The sequence below is a fragment of the Elephas maximus genome, chromosome 25, assembly GCF_024166365.1.
Source record: "Elephas maximus indicus isolate mEleMax1 chromosome 25, mEleMax1 primary haplotype, whole genome shotgun sequence".
Taxonomy (NCBI): Eukaryota; Metazoa; Chordata; class Mammalia; order Proboscidea; family Elephantidae; genus Elephas; species Elephas maximus.
Genome location: NC_064843.1, coordinates 28,188,428 through 28,203,038, shown reverse-complemented (window position 1 = coordinate 28,203,038; position 14,611 = coordinate 28,188,428). Strand labels below are relative to the sequence as shown.

Genomic DNA, 14,611 nt, shown 5'->3' with positions numbered 1-14,611 from the left:
GTCTGTGACAGTTTCTCAATCTTTTCTTGTCATTCATGTCCTAGACACTTTTTTAAAGTATTGATCAGCTATTTGGTAGAATGCTCCTCAATTTGGGTTCATGATTAGACTGAGGTCATGAATTTCTGGCAAAAATTATCACAGAAATGATGTTATATTCTTCTTAGTGTATCATATTAAGGGGTTCATGGTGTTGATATATCTTATTATTGGTGATGCTGATGATTTCTGCTGGATTTCTCCTCTGTCAAGTTACTATCTTTTCCTTTATAGTTAATAAAACTCTTGAGGGAGTTTTTTTTTTTTTTGAGATTATGCAAGTTCTGTGAAAGGTTTCTTAAAAGTCTATGGTCCCTTATTCACAAGCCTGCTTGCTCTCCTTAAAAACCCAAGAGATTAGTTCAATATGAATTCTCCTTACCATTTGTCATGCACGCAATTACTTTTTTATTGCTTACTGAGCTTTTTTTTTTTCTTCTGCTTATAAAAGTAACACATCTTAATTGCAAAAAAAAAAAAAGAATCATTGTGGATCATTTGGTGTATATCCCACCTGAACCTTTTTCCCTTTTTGATACCACTAGGGTCAGATATTCTGGGTTTAAATCCCAGCCCCACTATGAACTTTAGCCAAGTTTCTTAATTTTGTATGCTGATAATTCTTTCCTTTTTTGGGCCAGTGAACTCTTCATCAATCTGATCTATGGGCTCTCATTCTCAGAAAATACACAATATATATACACACCATTATTTTGCATACAACTATAGGAGCTCACTAATTAGACTAAGTAACCCGTCCCATTCATCACCCTTTGAGCTGCAATGCCATTTTTAGTAACCTGTCCTGTAGAATACATACACATACAAATATGCACCAGGATACTTCTGTAGTGTTAGCAAAAAATTGCAAATAACTTACAGAATACTCTGCAGCTGTTAAAAAGAACACAGAAGGTGTATATGCATGGATGTACAGAGATGTCCATGATATACCACTAAGTAGAAAATGAAGTTACAGGACTATAAGGATACAATGATTCCATTAAAAAAAAAAAAAGACAGAGCAAAAGAAAAAAAAGGAGGGTAAAAAGGAGAAAGAAAAGGAAACATGTAGGCAGTCCTCAGGTTATGATGTCCAACTTACGTACAACCAGAATTATGAACCGACCCTGTAAAGCCTATTATATTAGGTACATACAGTGGTATGTAATAAATAATGGGTGCTACTTTGCAATGCACATTAAAACATTATTACTGTATTATTATGTTAAAGATGTTTTAGTATATCTGAAAGTGTTTCTTTAATGTTTTTCATGCACAGAAAGATACACTATGTATTATATACTAAGACAAACATTTGACTAACTGATGTTAGAGACAAACTGTACCTAATTGATCTGACTTACACAAATTCAGGGATATCATTGCTGATGTCAGATGGATCCTGGCTGAAAGCAGAGAATACCAGAAGGATGTTCACCTGTGTTTTATTGACTATGCAAAGGCATTCGACTGTGTGGATCATAACAAACTATGGATAACACTGGGAAGAATGAGAATTCCAGAATACTTAATTGTGCTCATGAGGGACCTTTACATAGACCAAGAGGCAGTTGTTCAGACAGAACAAGGGGATACTGATTGGTTTAAAGTCAGGAAAGGTGTGCGTCAGGGTTGTATTCTTTCACCATACCTATTTAATCTGTATGCTGAACAAATAGTACGAGAAGCTGGACTATATGAAGAAGAACGGGGCATCAGGATTGGAGGAAGACTCATTAACAACCTGTGTTATGCAGACGACACAACCTTGCTTGCTGAAGGTGAAGAGGACTTGAAGTGCTTACTAATGAAGATCAAAGACCACAGCCTTCAGTATGGATTACACCTCAACATAAAGAAAACAAAAATCCTCACAACTGGACCAATGAGCAACATCATGATAAACGGAGAAAAAAATTGAAGTTGTCAAGGATTTCACTTTACTTGGATCCACAATCAACAGACATGGAAACAGCAGTCAAGAAATCAAAAGACACATTGCGTTGGGCAAATCTGCTGCAAAAAACCTCTTCAAAGTGTTGAAGAGCAAAGATGTCACCCTGAAGACTAAGGTGTGCCTGACCCAAGCCATGGTATTTGCAATCACATCATATGCATGTGAAAGCTGGACAATGAATAAGGAAGACCGAAGAAGAGTTGATGCCTTTGAATTGTGGTGTTGGTGAAGAATATTGAATATACCATGGACTGCCAAAAGAATGAACAAATCTGTCTTGGAAGAAGTGTGGCCAGAATGCTCCTTAGAGGCAAGGATGGTGAGACTGCGTCTTACATACTTTGGACATGTTGTCAGGAGGGATGAGTCCCTGGAGAAGGACATCATGCTTGGCAGAGTACAGGGTCAGCGGAAAACAGGAAGACCCGCAACTAGGTGGACTGACACAGTGGCTGCAACAATGAGCTCAAGCATAACAAGGATTGAAAGGATGGCGCAGGACCGGGCAGTGTTTTGTTCTGTTGTGCATAGAGTCGCTATGAGTCGGAACTGACTCAACGGCACCTAACAACAACAACAACACAAATTCAACTAAAGACAGGCTTAGGAAGAGAACTCGTTCATAATCTGGGGGCTGCCTGTATATGTAAATGTGTAGAAAAATTCTAGAAAACATCAGAATAAACCCAACATTAATTACTCTGTGAAAATAAGATCATTAGGAAGTTGAAGTGAGTTTTATTTTTTATTTAGTCTATAAATATTGTATTATTTGAACTTTATACAAAGGGTATACATTACCTTTAAATATCTCAATAAGATCAGGAAGGAACCTTGCTATAGATAACAGCTCTGGATAAATACAGATTAAAATTGTTTAAATTACTGCCCAAAACATTAAATGATAAAAAAAGTAACCAAACCTGATTACGGATTGGACCCAGAGCAGAATGATGGTTCAAGATAAAGAAGTTCAATGTTATGACACAAAATAAAAAAGTTAAATGAGAAAAACCTAATGAATATTTCAATGAATACGAGAAAGTCATTTGATAACATTCGTTCCTAATTGAAGACTAAGATCTAGAGAAAATAAAAAGGTGCTTATATACCAAACCAAAAACCAAACCCAGGGCCGTCAAGTTGATTCTGACTCATAGCGACCCTATAGGACAGAGTAGAACTGCCCCATAGAGTTTCCAAGGAGCGCCTGGCAGATTCGAACTGCCGACCCTTTGGTTGGCAGCCATAGCACTTAACCACTACACCACCAGGGTTTCCGGTGCTTATATAAGTTGATAGTATATCTCTTCTAAGTCAAATGTCAAAAAGGGGGGCTGTGGGGATGAGGCCAGTATTATCATCTTGAATACTTCTGAAGTTGTGACCAATGCAACAAGACAACTGAAATAAGACTGGCACGCACAGTAAAGCCTGTGAAAGCTGGAACCTGTGTAAGGTGGAAACCTGTCAGAGAAGGAAGACTCAAATATTACCCACTAAATAGAGACCAATAGAAAAGTGACGGCCACATCTTGTCAAAGGCAGAAGACTTGTGAGACCCAGAAAAGCCAGGCAGTCCCTTTGGACTGGCTCTCACGGGTTTCAGTGTATTGCATAGGGAGTTAGAAATGTTATTTGCAGACAGGATGATTGGGTAGCTAAAATAAATAACAATTTTGGGAAGAGCTATTCACTAAGATAGAAATAAAATTTCTGGCCTGTTTTTCAGGGGCACTAACCAAACACTTCCATGGGAGCCATGTAGTCATAGACTGGCCATCTGCAACTCCAGGTTCCTTAACTGGACCAAGGTTAAAATTGTCCATTCCTGAGCTCTTTAAAAACTTGAGGGAATGCCACCTGATTGCCAGGGCTTGTCAGTTGCTACTTCATGCAGTAAGGCTCCAACAATCTGTAAATTTACCACTCATTTATATGGTCCAAATGACAACCAGGATAAGGTAAACTCACCTACTATTTTTCCCTAGTATACTAACAAAAATAGCAGCTAACAATGGTTGAGCACAGGCGTACGTTGAATGCTGTCCCTTCTAAGCACTTTACATGCAGTATCTCATTTAAAAAAAATTTTTTTATCTCATTTAAGCCTCACCACAATCCTTGGTAATGAAAAAAAAAAAAAAAAACCCACTGCTGTTGAGTCGATTCCGACTCACATGACCCCATAGGTCAGAGTAGAACTGCCCCATAGGGTTTCCAAGGAGCACCTGGTGGATTTGAACTGTGACCTCTTGCTTAGCAGCCATAGCACTTAACCACTATGCCACCAGGGTTTCTACCCTTGGTAGTAGCTACTATTATTACCTCCAGTTCACAGATGAGGAAATTGAGGCACAATGTGGCTAAGTAATTCACTCAAGGTCACTGAGCTAGTAGTTGGCGGAGCCAGAATTTGAGCCCAGGCAGCCTGGTTTCAGGGCCCATACTTTTAGCCACCATGCTCTCCTGTTGTCAAAGAATGCAAAACCAAACAACCAAACCCAGTGCCATCGAGTCGATTTCAACTCATAGCGACCCTACAGAATGCAAGAAAAGAAAAAAGATCATTTAGAGGAGAGACACAATCTATGAATTACATTTCTAGAGGAAGGTGAATTGGACCAAAGAGTCAAATGACAGAAGGAAATCACTTCCAGAATGGAAAGATCTGAGAGAAGAAATAAGAAGGAGCTTCCAGGTCTCACACATAATTAGCAATCAAAGAGGGTCCCTAAGACACAACTGGAGACATCTGAAAACAATGCGTAGGAGGAAAAAGAAGTCCAAGTAAACAAGCTCAACAAGCAGACTATGTAAAGAGAATCTAGCAGAGTTACTTTTGATTTTTTTTAGTAACATGATGAGTCCAGAGACAAGACACTCTATGATATAGGACCCCCAGGGAAAAAAAAAAGTGAGCATGATCATTAGCCATCAGAGAGGCAAATCAAAACTACAATGAGGTTATTATCTCACTCTGGCTTATAAGGCAGTGATTAAAAAAAACAAAACAGATAACAACAAATGCTAGCGAGGATGTGGGGACATTGGAACCCTTCTTCATTGCTAGTAGGACTGTAAAATGGTACAACCACTATGGAAAACAATATGGCGTTTCCTCAAAAACTAGTAGTAGAACTACCCTACAATTCAGCAATCCCATTCCTAGGTATATACCCTAGACACCTAAAAGCAGTGACATGAACAGACTTATGTACACCTGTGTTCACTGCAGCTTTATTCATGATAGCAAAAGAATGGAAACAACTGAAGTGCCCATCAGCAGATGGATGGATAAGCAAAATGCGCTACATACAAGCAATGGAATATTATGCACCCAGAAGGAACAATGAAGAGTTTGTAAAATATATTATAATATGGATGGACCTGGAGAGCATAATGTTAAGTGAAATAAGTCAAGCTCATAAGGACAAATATTGTATGATCCCTCTTTTATAAGAAGAACAGACACATATAAAGAGACCAGTATTCATTGGTGGTTACTGGGGGAGGAGGTGACGAAGGCGGAAGCATGCTCTAGATCATAAATACTTGTTATTTTCTGGTGATGGGAAAAGTGGCACCGAATGTGAGAGTAGTGAGCATAGCATGACCAAAGTAAATGATTTTGCTAAGAATGATGTCTCATGAGAAGTGCTCATGAGAAAAGGATACGTGTACCAAAGAATTTGACATATGTAAGAGAGCAACAACTCCAGCAAAGAACAAAGAATGAGTCCAGGATCCCATATGGATGGGTAGAGGCATATATGGCAGAGGCATATATGGCAGAGGCATATATGTATACATATATGCTTGAACCAAAACTATTCCTTAAGATCACTTTTTAGCAGAAAAGCAGAATGACATGGAAAATAAAGGATATTACCCAATAGACTGGTGCTCTACTGAAAAACATCTGTATGAGTCCAGAAGGTCATTTAATACAAAGCAAAGCAGAGAAGGGGACAGGGAAACTGAAGTACTGGAAATGGAACAGCCAGGACACAATTAAAGAGAATGCTGACACAATGTGAAAAATGTAACTTATGTCATTGATCAGTTTGTATGGAAATTGTCAAACAGGAGCCTAACTTTCTGTGTAAACTTTTACCAAAAACACAATAAAATGTTATTAAAAATAAAAAGAAGGTGAGCAAATCAAGCTATCATCTGAAAACACACGACACACACAAAGATGTCACTTCTCTCCATCCCACCCTCCCATCCCCCCCTTGTCATCCCTCTGCCACTGAATTGTTTTCAAGAGCTGCAGTTCATGGCTGTTGCCTGTATTTCCTCACCTCACCCACCCTCTAGGGCAAGCTAACATAGGTACTCCCTGGGAACTGAGCATGCTGTGGTCACCATCAGTTTTCTAATTGAGAAAACCAGTGACTTGGCTTCCTCCTTACCCTGCTTGACCTCTGGGTGATGTGTGCCGCTGCTGGCCACCGCATCCTGTAATAGATCATCTCTTCCACGCCACTCTTTTCTGCTTCTCTCCTACCTCTTCTCTAGCATAAACATGGCATTTGGGCCTGGTTTGCAATCCCACTTACTAGCTTAGTAACTGAGTAGTAGTTTCCAGACCCACAAAGTCGGGTGATAATAATTTCCATACACAGGACTGTTGAGAAGATAAAAGAAGCCATCTGTAAAAGCTCTAGCCACCCTGTGCTGGATGCCTATTATAGCGCTCAATATGTTTCCATTTCCTGCACATAAAGGCTGGTCTCCGCCAAAAGCTTACCCTCAGCTCTTTTCATTTCTGTCTACCTGGGGGGGTGGGGGTGGGGGTTATACCTATTCTTATGGCTTCGACATCCTCCTTCAAGTGTGTCTCACCTTTATCTCCAGCCCCCACATTTCACCTGAGTTTCAGACCCATATTTCCAACTGCTATTAGACATGTTTTCCTAGATATCTGTAGGTTTCTCAAATTCATCAAGTTCCAAAACAAACTCTCCTCTGCCTCTCTCCCAATTACTCTCCCCACCCCCTCACTCCACACTCCATTAGTTGGTCAATAGTTCCACCATCTATCATTGTCTTCCCTAAAACAAACAAACAAAAACCCCTCCAAATTGTCCTCTAATTCCCAATCCTCCCAAGTCAGTCATTAGTGTTTTTAGGTTCTGCCTCAAACACCTCATCTGCTTTTTTCCACTACCACCACTACTGCCTTGTGCAAGCTCTCATCATCTCTCTTGATGACTGCCAGAGCCACTAATCTGATTTCCCACCCTGCAGCAGTCTGTGCTTCATACAACAGCCGAATTATCTTCCTAAAAAATAAACTTGAGAGTGTTATTCCCCTGCTTTAAAACCTTTGCGGTGTGGCCCACAGGGTATGAAATGAAAGTTAGTGGTCAGGCATTCACGGCGCTTCACAATCTGGCCCCAGCATCCCTCTGTCCAGCCTCTCTCCAGCCATTCCCAAGAACAGGTGATACACTTGTACACCCTTAGGCTTTCATGCTTTTGATTCATCCTCTATCTGACAAAGCCCTATGGGTACACTGAGAGTCAGCTTCAAAGTCCCTGCTCCAGAAGCCTTCACTGGCTCCCCAAATGTCACTCCCTCCCTCCTCTGGGTCTCCCGTACACCTGACACTTTTGCCATTGTTGGTTTGCATGTCATGCCACCTCCTCAACCAGAAAGGGAACTTTGAAGGCAGAATTATCTTTACCTTTCTATCTCCTGCACCTAGCTCAGAGTCCCTCTGGCTCAGAGTGAGGCCTCAGTGGGTGTTAACTGACTGCCTGAATCAAGGACAGCATGAGTGCCCGTCTGAACTTCAGAAGAATTAGTACACCTCATAGAACAAATGTAAAATGTGAAAGGAGAAGATAATTTAGGGTGGGGATAGATAAACAGTAAGAGGGGATGCCAAAAGAGGGAGAAATTGCGTTTCCTTATATGGCAAGAAAAGAAAGTTCCTGCTCTTGCTTTGATAGTAGTAAACAGATATAGAAAGAAATGTTATTTTTAGCACTAAGAGAATTCAAAAGATTGGTCACCTTTAAAATTTGTTTAAAAACAAAAAGGAAACAAATAATATTCCATAAAAGAGAAGGTATAATCCAAAAGAGACATTTAAGATATAAAAATTAAGCAGCAAGTAATACACAGAAAACAGGACACAACAATAGCAACTATGAATTCCCACATAAACTACAGAACCTTCAAGACTGGTTGAACCAACAACAAAAATCCAACAATATTCTGCTTATGAAAGATAAAGTTCTGAAAGAACAATAAGGAAGTTAGAAAATACAGCAAAATCTCTACACAAGGAATCTAGACTATGAAAAACAGTATTTAGAGGACAAGCACTGCTTTGTTACAAAAAATAAACAAAAACACATAACTAATAATATTGAGAAAAAAGAAGCTGAAGAATACCTAGAGAAAACAAAGAGAGAGAGAGAGAAACTAGATTTTGAAAGTGAAAAACAAAATACTTTGGAAGGATTCATAAGAAACTGGCAGGAGTTTGCTGCCTACCAGAAGGGACTAGTTGGTCTTGGAATAGGAGTCAACGGAAAACTGACTTTTCACTATATTCTTTTGTACTTTTTAAAAATTTTACATTTCGACTAAAAGTAGTCAATGTAACTATGAAAAAAAGAAAATGTACAAAGTTAGAAAAGGAGGACATGAAAATAAGCAATAAACAATGTATATGTTAATAAATTTAGATGTATTTTCTATTAAAAATGTAAAATTCTAATACTGATAAAAACAAAATACCGAAGTAGACCAGCATCTTAAAAAAAAAAAAAAAAAAACTAATAATTACACTCTCCAAAAAGAGCTAGTCTCTGATGGTTTATTAGTGAATTCTTTCAAACTAGCCAGAAACAAGTAATTCATATGTTACAGAAACTACGCCTAAACATAGGGCAAGATGGAGTTTATCTAGTTTATTCTACTAGCCTGATCCTAAAACTGCCTGAAGATAATGAAAAGAGAAAAAACTACAGATAATGCTCACTCAGAATTCATGCTTGAAAATTTAAAAGAAAGCAGTAATACACAGAATCTCGGAATACTGGACTTTTTTATTGTGTCATGTCACGAGATACCAAGATTGCATTTGTTAAAATCCCATACCCATTCTTAATTTAAACATTCTGAAAACATAACAAAAGTATACTTTCTTACCCCAATTATAGTAGCTACTTAAAATCAAACGCTAGTATTATATTTTAAGGGGAAAAATGAGCCATGTAGTCATTAAAAATAGGCACAAAATGAGAAAGAATTCTATCATCACTCTTAATATAGGTATCAGGAATTCCTTCTAATACTAAGCAATATGAAAAGAAATGAGACACAAATATTGTAAAGGCAGGGACAAGATATTATTTTTATATATAACACTATTGTATCCTTAAAAAGTCCAAAGGAATCACTTAAATGGTTATAATGAGTTTAAAATGATCAAAGTTTTCACCAATATAGAAAAATCAATAGCATTTCTGGTATTCAAACTTGACCACACGTGAAAATCACCTGGGCAGCTTATAAACATGTCAATGTGCAAACCTCACCCCAGACACTGTCTCAGAATCTATGGGTAGGACCAGGCATTAGTATTTTATAAAGCCCTTGAGACAACTCCAATGTCCAGCCAAGAAGAAATACCACTGCTATATATTTAATTATCTAAACACCTAAAAATGCAATGCAAAAAGGGTAATCACTCATGATATTCACAAAAGGGAAGAGAAAGACTGCTGTAAGGGAAGAGTTCAAAAGAAGAAAACTGAGAGGGGCCAGAGTTAGCTCCCGTGCAAATGTCTCCAGGCCATCAAAGTTTAGGCCAAGAGGCAGGCAGTTAACACCTGAGCAAGTGGAGGGGTACGTGACCCATGGTCACAACTTAAGGATAGCAGTCAGAGATAGTTATTCTCTAAGTGGAGAAAAGCAGGAATAAGGACTTAATAGAGGTTGAGGTGGTACACGATTACCTGCATACCTATACAAGGTTATACCCCCTCCCAAAAAAAACCAAACCCAGTGCTGTCAAGTTGACTCCGACTCATACAGACCCTATAGGACAGAGTAGAACTACCCCGTAGAGTCTCCAAGGAGCACCTAGCAGGTTTGAACTGCCAACCCTTTGGTTAGCAGCCATAGCACTTAACTACTACGCCACCAGGGTTTCCACTACGAGGTTATATATGAGATAAATTCCTACACATGCAATCTTTGTGTCCAAGTGGTATGTGCCTTCAAAAGTGAGAGTCCATGAAATATTTCATAACATGGAGAAATCTGGAAGACATTATGCTGAGTGAAATTACTCAGTTGCAAAGGGACAAATATTGTATGAGACCACTATTATAAGAACTGGAGAAATAGTTTAAACAGAGAAGAAAATATTCTTTGACGGTTACGAGAGCGGGGAGGGAGGCAGGGAGGAAGAGAGGCTTCCACTAATTAGATAGTAGATAAGAACGACTTTAGGAGAAGGGAAAGACAACACACAATACAGGAGAGGTGAACAAAACTGGACTAAACCAAAAGCAAGGAAGTTTCCTGAATAAAATGAACACTTCAAAGGCCAGCATAGCAGGGGCAGGGGTTTGGGGACCATGGTTTCAGGGAATACCTAAGTCAATTGGTATAATAAAATCTATTCTGCATCCCACTTTGGAGACTGGTGTCTGGGGTCTTAAATGCTAGCAAGCAGCCATCTAAGATGCATCAGTTGGTCTCAACCCACCTGGAGCAAGGAAGAATGAAGAACACCAAGGACACAAGGTGATTATGAGCCCAAGAGACAGAAAGGACCACATAAACCAGAGACTACATCAGCCTGAGACCAGAAGAACTAGATGGTACCCGGCCACAACCAATGACTGCCCTGAACACAACAGAGAACCCCTGAGGGAGCAGGAGAGCAGTGGGATGCAGATCCCAAATTCTCATAAGACCAGACTTAATGGTCTGACTGAGACTAGAAGGAACCCGGAGGCCATGGTCCCCAGACCTTCTGTTAGCCCAGGACAGGAACCATTCCCAAAGGCAACTCTTCAGACAGGGATTGGATTGGAATATGGGATGGAAAATGATACTGGTGAAGAATGAGCTTCTTGGATCAAGTAGACAATGAGACTATGCTGGCATCTCCTGTGTGGATGGGAAATGAGAGGGCAGAGGGGGACAGAAGCTGCCCGAATGGACAAGAGGGGAGAAAGTGGAGGGAACGAGTGTGCTGTCTCATTACGGGGAGAGCAATTAGGAGTGTATAGCAAGGTATATATAAATTTTTGTATGAGAGACTGACTTGATTTGTAAACTTTCACTTAAAGCACAATACAAATTAATTTAAAAAAAAGTGAGAGATTCATTTTAAAAGATCTCAAAGGCGGAATAGAAAAGGCACAATATGTACAATAAACAAAACATCATACTCGATATGTAGGAGTGGAATGGGAGAAATGAGGTAAACTGGAGCTAGGCAAGATGGCTCAGTGTCACCAGGCAGTAAGTACAGAGACTAATAGAAAATTCCTGGTGATCCCCATTTAACTTTGCCTTTCCCATTAAGTTTCCCCCACTGCAATCTCCAGTCACCACACACAATGTCCTCTTCCTACCAGTCCCCTGCAACAGGCATTGATGCTAAAGCCCACCTGTTGCCCTCTATTCTGACCACTAAGTGCCTCTTTCAAGTCACTCTCCATCTGAACCTCTCAGTCTTTTTGCTCACTTCCCAATCTTTTACTGCCTAAAGCTTTCCTAGACATTTCTGTTTAAGTAATATTTTATGCCTGATTCTTTAGTATCAGTATCTGATCTGCCACTTATATTCCTGAAGTGATTCTAAATTACCTTCTAGATCAAACTGCTATTTTTGACAATGATTTTTAAGTCCTCCTGTTTATTATACTTTTAATATACACTTTAAGATACCTCCTCCACATACTAAATGGCACACCAGCCCAGGGGAAAGGACAAGGCAGGAGGGCACAGGAAAGCTGGTAATGAGGAACCCAAGGTCGAGAAGGGGAGAGTGCTGATATGTCATGGGGTTGGCAACCAATGTCAAAAAACAATATGTGTATTAACTGTTCAGTGAGAAACTCATTTGCTCTGTAAACCTTCACCTAAAGAACAATATAAAAAAAGTCACCCTATATGAGAGCAAATGGTCAACAATTACTTTAAAACAAAGATGAAGAGGTAAGAGGGCAGGGAAACTATTTTAATGGAAATGGAACAACCAGAATAGAGATATTGATAATGTAAACAATGTCACTGAACAATGTGTGTAGAAATTGTTGAATGGGAACCTAAAGTGCTGTGTAAACCTTCACCAAAAATACAATATAGTATTATTTAAATTAAAAAAAAAAAAAGATACCTCCTCCACAAAGTTTTCCCTGATTAACTCTACTCATTTTCAATCTAATCACATGATCCCCAAATCTTTACCCTGGTAACACAAGCATGCTTCCTTCATTCATTCTGAGCACCTACTCTCCAACACTGTTCTAATCCAGGGGATACAGTGGTGAAGATAAAGTTCTTGCCTTTGTGAAGTTTATATGCTAGGAATGTGTGTAGGTGTGGAGGCAGGGCCAGGAGACAGCCAATCTAACAAGTGTTTGTATGTAGTAGTCAGAAGGTGATAAGTGCTATGGAAAAAATAAAGCAGGACAGAGAAGATAGGAAATTCCAGGGTGCAGTAAGGTGTCACTTTTAATTGAGGGTGTCACAGAAACCATCACTGATAAGGTCACTTTGAAATAGAAACCTGAAGGAGAATAAGGGCAGGAGCATATCTGAAGCAGAGGGAACAGCAAGTAAAACAGCCTCGAGGCAGGAGCATTTCTGGATCGACTGAAAAACACCAAGGAGCCCAGTGTGTCTGAAGCAGAGTCAGTGTGGGGACAAGTACTAGTAAATGTGTACACATGTTTACTTGCAAATAAACTTGTCTTATCCCATTTTTAGCTTAGAGGACTGATAAAACAAAGCCACTAAATAATTTTTTTCTTTTCTTTTTTTTTTACTAACCCTTCAGACTCAAAATTAAAGAATGATCAAGCTGGAATATATCATATATCCAACAGGAGCCATGCCGAAATCTATCACTGAAGGACAGGGAAGAACTTCACCTCAGGCAGGAAGTTCTACAATTGTGGGAAAACTCCCATGGGCTGGGTGGTCCCGAGGTTTGTGGAGAAAGAATGATGCTGCCATGGCATTGTCTAGTTCAGGATGCTGTAGCACAGAAACTTCTAGTATCATAGGTCATCAATGACTCTACCTCCATTTCCTCTTCTTTCTTTCCAATAATTTCTACTTAGTATACTGGAGAAGAATTATTAATGATATAATAGAAAATAATGTAAAAGATTTATCTTTAAAAAATGTTAATAGGCCACATCCATTTCATAAAGTGAAGACTACGAATATTTACACTGATTATTTGTTAGTCTGTCTTCTGTATTAAATCAATAATTAAAAAAAAAAAATTCCCCTCAACCCACCTGGAGCAAAAGAGAATGAAGAATACCAAAGACACAAGGTAATTATGATCCCAAGAGACAGAAAGGGCCACATTAACCAGAGACTACATCAGTCTGAGACCAGAAGAACTAGATGGTGCCCAGCTACAACCGATGACTGCTGTGACAGGGAACACAACAGAGAACCCCTGAGGGAACAGGAGAGCACAGACCTCAAATTCTTGTAAAAAGACCAGACTCAATGGTCTGACTGAGACTAGAAGGACCCCGGAGGTCATGGTCTCCAGATCTTCTGTTAGCCCAAGACTGGAACCATTCCCAAAGCCAACTCTTCAGACAGAGATGAGACTGGACTACAAGACAGAAAATGATACTGGTGAGGAGTGAGCTTTTTGGCTCAAGTAGATACATGAGACTATGTGGGCGGCTCCTTTCTGGAGGGGAGATGAGAAGGCAGAGGGGGACAGGAGCTGGCTGAATGGACACGGGGAATACAGGGTAGAGAGGAGGTGTGTGTTATCTCATTACGGGGAGAGCAACTAGGAGTACGCAGCAAGGTGTATATAAATTTTTGTATGAGACACTGACTTGATTTGTAAGCTTTCACTTAAAGCACGCACACACACGCACACACACACACACAAAAAAAATAGTCCCCATTCCAGAGGGCAGTGCCACACATCTTGTAGCTGGAGAATGCTGGCTTGGATAATTGGTAGTCAAACTATTTTCTAGCCACTCAAGTCAGTAGTTTAATAACGTACGAGTATACACTTTGCGTGCAGCGGAAAAGCTGGTACTGGGACTAGCATGCAAATCAGAGACAGTACCCACAAATCTGTTTTTATAATACACAACGGCCAATCCAAGGTATAACAAGTCCCCATCAAACAGCAAACAATCTAAGAAATTGCCTAAGTTATACATTCAATACTGATTTTTAGATTAATTTTAGATTAATCAAAAAAGAATTGCTGGTCAAAAAGCTAAGCAATAAAAACTGGGAGGAAAAAATAATGTTTAGCAGCAATTAAGACTTAGGCATCACAAAGCCATGGTAACTTATGTAGCAAAGAACTTTTTAAAATTCAGAAGCATGCTATTTACTCAGAAAAC

General features: G+C 39.5%; 1 protein-coding gene across 5 annotated transcripts in view; it reads right to left on the bottom strand.

Moving 5' to 3' along the window:
- ZHX3 (zinc fingers and homeoboxes 3) overlaps positions 1-14,611 on the bottom strand; it is a 130,991-nt gene that overhangs the window by 64,672 nt on the left and 51,708 nt on the right. The gene's annotated exons all lie outside the window — the stretch shown is intronic.